Genomic DNA, 9,804 nt, shown 5'->3' on the forward strand with positions numbered 1-9,804 from the left:
ATCTCTCTCACAATAGTATGCTCTCAATACTATATCATATCCTCACTAAAATCACTCAATAATCACTCACAATAATCCTCATTAGATCATGGATACACCTCCCAAAAGGTATGTCAGATGTGAAGGGGCACCAGAGACATCATAGTGTCCTGTGATATCTGTCTTCTGTCACTGTCTTCTATAACCTTCTGTAAATCTTCAGCACTTCAATGAGCTTGGATAGAGCTTCCATTCATCCTTTTCCTAAGACAAGAACACTTCCCAAAACATCCATACATCCATCATAACACTCAACAGAAACAAATGAAACAGACCACAGAACAACAGAGCAACAGACCACAGAACAACAGAGCAACAGGACTACAGAGCTACAGAAGCACAAAAGCTACAGAACTTTACAGAAGATCAACAAAACCCATAAAAACCAAAACAAAACCAATTCAATCTCTCATAAACCTCTTCACACATTTCAATCATCTCTCAAAACATTCATTCAACCATCTCAACTACCAAAACAGAACCAAAACAAAACAAAATAGAAGAAAATCAGGCCTTATAGAACCATATAGAGAGAATTACAGAACTCTTCAGAACAACATATTTCATCAAAAACCAACATAAACCCTTTCAAACATACTCAAACCACTCCAAACACTTCAAAACATCTTCAAACTCAAACAATCAACCACAAAAAACAACCATTCAGCAACAAAAACAACAAAAAGTCAGCCCAAAAACCAACATATTTCATACTCAACATATACCCACACTTAATAAGGAAGCGTCCTCACGACCTAAGAAAATGAAAGAATAAAAGCTCTATGATCTGCTAAAAAGAATCTTCAATTCAGCATAAATCACCCACTTTGATCACAACCCCAACATATCAGCTTCATAACCTAGATTTGAAACACATATGAAAGGAAAACCAATAACACAAAAAAAAACCATTCCAATATTATAAAAACCAAAATAACTCAAACTATTAAAGGATATAAGAGTTCTGCATCCAAATCTGCAACTGCAACCATGTGATAACCAACTGCATCAATCTTCACAGCTTCATCTTCATCAGCTCCACACAATTGGAAAAAAAAAACATCACCCAATACAAAAAATACCCATATACAAATATAGTCTGAATGGCATGGATCCCCAAAAATTGGAGAGCAAAAGAAAAATTTCCATTAATAAAGGAAGAATGATACAATGAGGAAAAAGCTCCAGTGCTAAGTAGGATGAAGGTATTTCTTCTTAAATTGCATACTAAGCTTTAAACGCTCCAAAGCTTTACTCTCATCAACAAAATGCTGAGGCACATTCTGGAGGAACTGTAAGCAACACATCCTTTCCAGTAAGATGAGGAACCTGGTAGGGAATGCTTGTGCAAAGTAGTACAGAATATCCATCTGAGCAACAGTCACATCTACATTTGGATTGATGAGCAACTGAGGGATACTCTTTCGAGTATTCAGCTTTGACTGCTGATGCATGAAAGCAAGATACCAACAAAAATGACCTGCAAGGCGAACAGTGGTATCCTCAGAAGTAGCATGCACTTTGGCAAAATGAAGGTAAGAGTTCGAACATGCTGCAGATGTATCCCAAGACCCTAGAATGAGAGGCCACGGTCCTGTCACACAATCATGTAACGTCCATTGTCTTCGACGGAGTATGTCACTGTCATATCTTGGAGTATCCAGCATTGACTAGGGAGGAAGATTGATATAATCAGATGAAGGGGGCAATGAAATAAGAGGAGAACATTGTAAAGGAGGATAAGATAAATCATAAAAGGAAGGCAAATGAAGGGATAAGAAAGATGGCAAAGATGGAGAATTCAACAAAAAGGTATGAAGGGAATCCACTGAGAAAACAGAAGGAATAGGAGGAACAGAAGGTGGAGGGTTAGAAGGGGTAGGTGATGATGTAGGATCATCAATAAAAGGACATGTAGTAAAAACAGGGATATGAGGAAATCCAGAAGGAGTAAAAGATAAAAGCGGAATGGTATCAGGGCTTGAGGAAAGAAGGGAAATATAAAAAGGGAAACGATACGCCATAAGAGAATAAGAAAGGAGATCACCAGGATCCAAAGGATAGATAGAACAACGGAAATTAAGGTCCTGGAAAAAGGAATCAGTAAATAACGAATGATCAGCAAAATAAAGCTCAACAACTGAGATTGTAATGGCTGGATATCAGATTTATAGAAAACACTTAGAAGACGACGAGGTTCCAAAGCATTAGCCTCCAAAGGTGGATGCCAAGCATGTCCCTTACACCAAGACATTTGCTCATGATAATACTTCAAACTATCTGTTAGCAGGAGCTCAACTGAGTGCACATACATGACTGCTTGTAAGATCACATCCCCCACATAAACATTCAAGTCCTGTTCATCAGGAATTTGCAGATGTCTGACAAGATACATGAAAGATAATAACTAAACCTCATGGGAAACCAACTCATCCACAAATCTATAAAAAACTGCTCTCAAGAGACCCGCAGACCAAAGATTTGACCACCCATCCTCTGAAGGTTCCAAATCCACATTGCTCAAGGAGATGTATAAGGCAAACCTCTGCTGATTATATTTGATCCAAAAGGATGGAGGAGGTGACACCAATTCAGTATAGCAGGTAAAATCTTCCTGCACATAGTTCATCCTCTGTTGAAGGCGTTCCACTTTAGTGGAGAACCCATCACATAATTTAGCTTTATGGTGCAACCGATCAAGCTCTCCTTTGAAAGATATGACTGAAGAGACAATAGGAGTTGGAGAAGGAACAGAAAGAATAGCCACTTTTTGGTTAAGTTCTTCAATAACTTTCTGTTGGGACTCTACAGTTGCCTGAAAGTGCTGCAACTGACCTTCACTAGTGCCAAGTTTACTAGCCAACGTGACCATTTCCTCAAGGGCAGAATTTTTCTCAAGCTGCAAGGATGCATTCTCCTCTTCCAACTTAGCAACCTTAGATTCTAACTCTTGGATAGTTGCCTTCTGGGAATCCATTAAGGATGTGGCAGCAGTCATTTGAGTACTAATATCACCGACTGTAGCCCTTTCTGCAGACAAATCCTCTAGTGCCTTAGTCAACTGACTAGTCAAGGAATCCACCTTGTCTTGCAAGCAAGTATAAACATTGGTATACATTGTCTGAAGACAAGAGGTAAGAGAGGTTTCCAGAGTGGATTGGACATTTGAAACTAGCTGTGAAAGCATAGGTCCAGATAATATAGTATGTAAGGATGAAGGCATTTGCTGATCAATTTGTCCTTCCTTTTGGGCTGAAAATAAATTAGGACAGGAGAGGAAAGAAGGAAGGGCACTACCAGACACAATAGAAATAGGTGCGGGTACAGGGGAAGCAAGTACAAGAGGGCTGGAAGGACCCTTTGTACAAAGGCGTTTCTTGCGAGAAAATATAACAGGGGGCTCCGCATCTTCTAAATTTGGTTGCATAGGTGGAGGGGAAGGGACTGATGGTGGAGACTGCAACGGTAAAGGAACAGAATCAGGCACTGGCATACCACCAGGAGGAGGTGCAAAAGTGATAATGCGCAGTAAGAAAGCACCATAGGAAACATTAATGATCTGACCCTTTCGTACATGCTGGAAATGTTGATCCATCTTGGAGAGTAAGAAGCTTGCCCAGTTGAACCTAGCACCCTCTAGGATCTTCACAGAAGCTGTGAACAGTTCCTTGGAAAGATACTTAGAAGCTGACTTACTCGTCATAAATCGGTCCTGGAGGAACTGACATAACTGCTTCCATACTGGAGAAGAGATAGGAGCAATAGAGACCCCTGAACTGTTAATAAGTTGATTGAGAAGCAAGGGGGTAGAAGTTTCCTTCTTCAAGAGCGTAACTATCTCTTCAGCAGTAAGTAACTGGTTACCGCTGGGCACAAAGGAAGCAGAAAGGGGCAAGGACAACGCTTCATGGATATTAGCTGTAGATAAGCAGAAGGTACGGTTATAAACCAGGCCAGACTGGTTTTTATAAGAAGCCAAGAAGGAGTAACAAAGCTTCTCATCTATCGACGGCAATGTGAGGGCAACAAATGGTTTGAGGCCTGCACGTCGGATGTAATCCGCCTCTAGAAGGAGAGAATAATCATGGACTGCGAGGGGAACATGCTGTACCACAATCGGAGGGGAAGAAGAAGATGATGATGCCATTCAGACTATAGCAAAAACCACACTCACAAACCAGGAATCAAAGAGAAAACCTGCAAAACCCACAAACAAAACCACCACTGAGACCATCGACAGGAGAAAGATTTAGGACAAGACCGACTGGACTAAACCACCCCAAGCAAACCACATCCTACCAAAAATTCGACATGACCTACGCACATATGCAATCGAAAGCTTGGTGAATATGCAGTACAAACACGTACCCAAAACCCCGTAATCAAGCACACAAAATAAAACAAAAGTTTCACACATACTATAACCCAGACACTGACCAGACTCCAAACAGAATCACAGACTCGAACTAGTAAAATAGACATAAACAGATATGACCGACATCTTTGACCAAGAAAACCCAATCCCCGTAAATGTTCAGGGTCCTATAGTGCGGTGAAGTGGATGGGTGAAACTAACTACTCATTTTGTTTAAATAATCAATTAAGCATAGTTCATTATTAATGTTTTATCTGTTAATGCATGGTGAGTCGAAAACGTAGCCCAGCCCCTCTCAGACTTGACACGACTTTACTTGACTGGGTCTCTACTAGTGCAGTTCATTGTTATAATTACATGATCTGTGGCACTTGAGTGCATGCATGCGTGACTTGGGGGGAGGGGGGGGGGGGGGTTCATTTTATTACAAGTTAAAGATGTCTGTAACGTGTGTGCATGTGCATTGGTGAATAGGTTTTAATTTACAAAAATTAAGTGGGTTATGGTGCAAAGGTGCTCGTGCAACGGCGGGGTTCCTTTTACAATTAACATTCGGGTTTGTTTTATTACAATTTTATGAAGTGCAGTCTGTTAATTTTGTGTATGTGCAACGGTCAATTGATTTTAATTACAATTTAAATGTGTGTTATGGTGCAACGTGAGAGAGGGAAACAGAGAAAAAACCTGGCAATGTGTGGGTCTGTCTGCAAAGTCTGAAACGATGGCCTCGAAAAGGGAGAGACGCAATCCACCGATAATCCACAAAATTGACAAAAGGCCGACTAAGACTAGTCGTCTTGTCGTACAGGAAAACGGAAAAACAACTAACACATTGACCAAAAAGAAATAATAAAACAAATGCGACGTGTGACCAAAGAAAAAAAATGGAGATGTTGGGGGTTTGGATTGATTGGGATTTAAGATTATGATTGTTTGGTTTTGTGGGTTGTTTTTGTTTTTTTTTGTTTTTATAAAATAGTTTTGTTTGGTTGTAGTGTTTGTTTGTTTTTGTTTTTAAAGTGTGTTTTGATGTGTTTGTTTGTTTTTTTAAAAAAATGATGTGGACATGACATTTCAACAACCAATCATGAGCATCAAGTGTAAAGAAGGTGATCGGATTTAATTCATTTTTTTCAACTCATTTGTGGGATTAAAAATGATTTTTTTCATTGAATTTTGTTTTTAAATTAGGGTTTTGGCTCCAATTAATACTTTTGCCAATTAAGGAAAGCATTGTCAATGAGAAAATATTGGCAAAATGTACAAAAAAATTTGTATAAATTTCAAAAAAAATTTCGGACATTATTTTGGCATTTTTATGAATTTTTAAGGAATTTTTTGCATGGTTTTGAAAAGAATTTCAATTTAAAAAAATTGTAATTTTTGTAATATTTTAGTTTGGAAAAATATGTCAATTCTTTGCAAAAATCTTGGGATTTTTTTAGGAATTGTTTCTGTAAATTTTTTAATTTTAATTGATTTTTAAGGAATTTTTGAATTTTTAAATGTGTTTTTAGGGTTTTTCGAGATTTTAAATTAAAAGGGCAATACCCGGCTGCATGTGAATAGCTGATAAGGATTGCGTGTGAACGGTGGGCTTCAGCACACCACCACACAGACAAGTCCAAACGTGTGTCTCGCGTGTGAACGGCCGATAAAAGACGCTTCTGCACGAATAACGCACAAAGGCTGGAAACAGCGGCCACGTGCACACCCTGCGTGTGACAGGGGGCCTAGAAGGGGATGCGATTGGTCTTGTTGTGGAGAAAATTAATGTTTTGTGGCTGCGGTTCGGGGGGGTGGGTGGGAAAAGGGGCTTAGGAGGGGAGTTTGCGTGTATGTGGGAATGGGGGCTTGTGGGGGTGGGTTTGTGTGACCGGGGGGGGGGGGGGGGGTTGTTTTGGGAGTGGTGGGGGGAATGGGGGCTTGTGGGGGAGGGAAGTGTATGACTAGGGGCTTTGAGGGGGTGTTTGTATGTGTGGGGGAATGGGGGCTTGGAGGGGGGGTGTGTGTTTGTGGGCCGGGGGGGTTGGGAATGGAGGAGGGAATGGGGGCTTATGGGGGGTGGGGGTTGGAAGGTGGAAGGCGGCCGGCCCAAGGGCAGGCGCTGGAAGTGGCGGAGCCCAGAGGGAACATCGCAGGCGGCGGGCTGTAGGGCGGCGAGGCAGGCGTCACGGGCAGGGCGGCTGGAGCGGGCGGCGTCCACAAAACGGGCAGTCGGCGGGATCTTCCCGCTTGCGGGCGGCGTCGTCAAAACGGGCAGGCGGCGTACCAGAGCCCGGCGGCGAGGCATATACCAGGCAGGCAGCGAAAGCAAAAGGCGGGCAGGCGTGAGGGGGGAGGGAGGAGAAGGAGGTGGTGAAAGGGAGGAGGTGGGGTGGAGGAGAAGAAGAGGAGGGCAGGGAGAAACAGAAGGAGGAGGGTGGAGGGAGGATGGAGGTTACGGGGAGAGAGAGGGAGGGGGAGGAGAGAGAAAAGAAAGAAAGAAAGAAAGAAAAGAAGAGGAGAGAGGAGAGAGAGGAGGGAAGGAGAGAGGAGAGGTATCGACCGTGGGAGGGGGAAATATAAGTAATTTTTAAAAAGAAAATAATAAAGAAAATTTCTTCGTTAAAATAAATAAATAAATGAAGTAAAAGAAAGGCATGCCCCCGTCCCGCGCGTGTGCGCGGGGCGGGGTAAAAAAAATTACCGTGGCGGGATTGGAATGGCACCGGGATGTCGGCACGGGGTATGCGTACGCAACCGGGGCGTGTGGAGACGCATAAAATAAAAAACGGGCGCGTTCATGCGCGGGACGAGTCGTGCGAGACACGTCAAAACAAGGAAAAATTAATATCTCACAATCCGATCGTCGAAACGAAATGATATAAAAACAAAAATTGGGCAAGACGGCAGGGGGAAGACAGAGAAAAAGTGCAATGGGGATTCCAAGGGGGAAGACATGGCGTTCACATGCAAAAAAGGGTCCAAAAACGCAAACAAAAATTAATATCGAAAGATCCGTGCATCGGAATGAAGTGCGGAAAAAAGGAAAAAAGTGCAGAAGAACGTGCCCGACTACCCTATTCGACAAAACACCATTCCGACTAAGATAAGACGCGTTCACATGGAAAAAACTTGAAAAACGGATCCGAAAAGGAATTCGGAAATTAATACGGAACGATCCATGCACCGAAACGAAGTGGAGTAAAAATGCAAAATATGCGGGGGATGGAGTTTCATAGGCCTGTCACGTTAAAACGCAATTCTGAAAGGGTTAGGAGGTGTTCACATGCAAAAAATTTCAAAAACAGCCCCGAAAACACTTTTAAAAATTAATAATTAAAAAATACGAAATTCAAAATAGGGGGGAGAAAAAATGAAAAATATAGGGAAAGGCGCGGTAGACACGGCTGTCAAGTCAAATTGGAATTCCGATGCAAACAGGGAAGACTCACATGGAAAAATGTCAAAAAGACGCACGAAAAGGTCTCGAAAAACCGCAAAATTAATATTGGACAAACCGTGCATCAGAAGGACACAGAGTAAAAAGGAAAAATGTCAGGGGGAAAGTGGTTGTCAGGGCTGTTTCAAAGCAAGACGCGCTCACATGGAAAACCGTCTAATGTACGCAAAATCGTTCAAAAATTAATAACTCAAAAATCGTGCATCAGAACAGGGGTAGGTAAAAAGGAAAATTGGACAGTTCGAAGGGACGACGAGGGCTATAAGTTTAGATTGCAATTTGGGGGAACATAGGGTGCGTTCACATGGAAAGCCATCAAAAGAAGGAAAAAAGAGAAATGGAGGAGGAACAGCCCCAAGGGAGGGGGGACAGTGGACAAGTGGGTGGGGAAGGGACCCAGGAGGATAAAAGGAAGTCATGGCATACATGCATGATCCAAGTGAGGCATATGCAGGACGGTATGCAAGGTAGACACGCATGAACACGTCCTCACACTTAAAACCTTAACGGGTAGGGTTGACCGAGCAACAGGGACCTAATACCACACAACAGACCAATCACTAATGTCCCCACACTTAAAACATGAACATCATTGACAACACAAGGTGTAGGGTTAGAAAAACTTAGCCCATGTTGTCGAGAATCAAGGTTAACTGTCGATGACACGTCCACTGTCATTGTCAGCTGCAGGAGGTACCAAGGTATCTTCACAGCACACGTCCTTCGTGGTAGGGACCACACGACAGCACCTAGGGAGGTAGCTGGTGGATGAATCTCGTTGAGTCAGTGTCGCTGATGAAGAATAGTCACTCAGCTTACAGCACTCAGATGGGATGAGAGAACAGTCACTCGCCCCATTACGGGCATCACTCGATGAATAATGATTGAAATCCATATCTCACACCCGATTTAGGATTTGACAAGGAAATGGTGTAGAGGGAGTATGCCAGGGTACACAGTTGATGGTGCACTAGTGCGTCCAACCCGTCTAGCATAGGTGCAAGCAGGAAGGCAAGGGAGCCTTATAGTGCAGTGTACAGAACAGGGTGACGTGTCTGGTGTTGCTGGCAGAGACCCACCCCGTGGGTGCATAGGGAAAAGAGAACATACCTTGCGCCAAAGGTCGTAACGTCCCTCAATCTCACCTCTCGGTAATTGATTGAAGAAACTCCAGTCACGCTCAGCCCACCCTATGTCTCACGCTCTGTTGATAGTTACAGAGGGAAGCCCTTTCCTGAAACCCATTGATGTAATCCTCATGGTCACTTGTGCAAAGATTGTATGCCTTGTGCGCATTTGATGGTGCAACTGTGCATCCCTCCCTGTGCCGGCATACGGTGCGAGAAGGAAGGCCATGGAGCCTTATGGTGCAGTGCACAGAAACAGATCGTGCTTTGTGCATTGAGAGGCCCATCCCATGTGTGCAAAACTTAATTTACACTTCTCACCTCTCATTTGATTGGAAGGGAAAATATTGGTCACTCGTCCCACCCTCTGTCTCACTCTCTGTTGATAGTTACAAAGGGAAACCATACTCACTTCCCCATCCGGTTAGGATGAAAGCTCGCATAACTCAATTGTTTGTCAATGAAGATCATGTCGTCAGCTGTTGAAGAGGCATACCTAGGGAGGTAGCCATCAGAGCGAATGTTGTGTTGGATAGGACATGGGGTCTGCTAGAGGACTGTCAAACGCTCTGCAGAAAGGCTTAGGACACAGCGTACCAAGGGAGGTAGCTTCGAAACTAGATCTTGGGGATGTCAATTGATGAATCCACTTTCTGGAGTGCTAGGTGTTGCCACCTTTTCCATAGCCAGCTTCCCGCCCAAGGGTTTGTCTTGGAACGAGGCCTACTATGACAGGGAATTTCTTCCTTTTCTCCCATAACATTTTTTTTATTTTCTTTTCATTTGTTTATGTTTTGTTTTTTTTTTTTTTCTCTATT

The sequence above is a fragment of the Lygodium microphyllum genome, chromosome 17 (genome assembly GCF_053477565.2).
Source record: "Lygodium microphyllum isolate KBCC chromosome 17, Lygodium_microphyllum_v1.1.10, whole genome shotgun sequence".
In the NCBI taxonomy this organism is placed as follows: domain Eukaryota; kingdom Viridiplantae; phylum Streptophyta; class Polypodiopsida; order Schizaeales; family Lygodiaceae; genus Lygodium; species Lygodium microphyllum.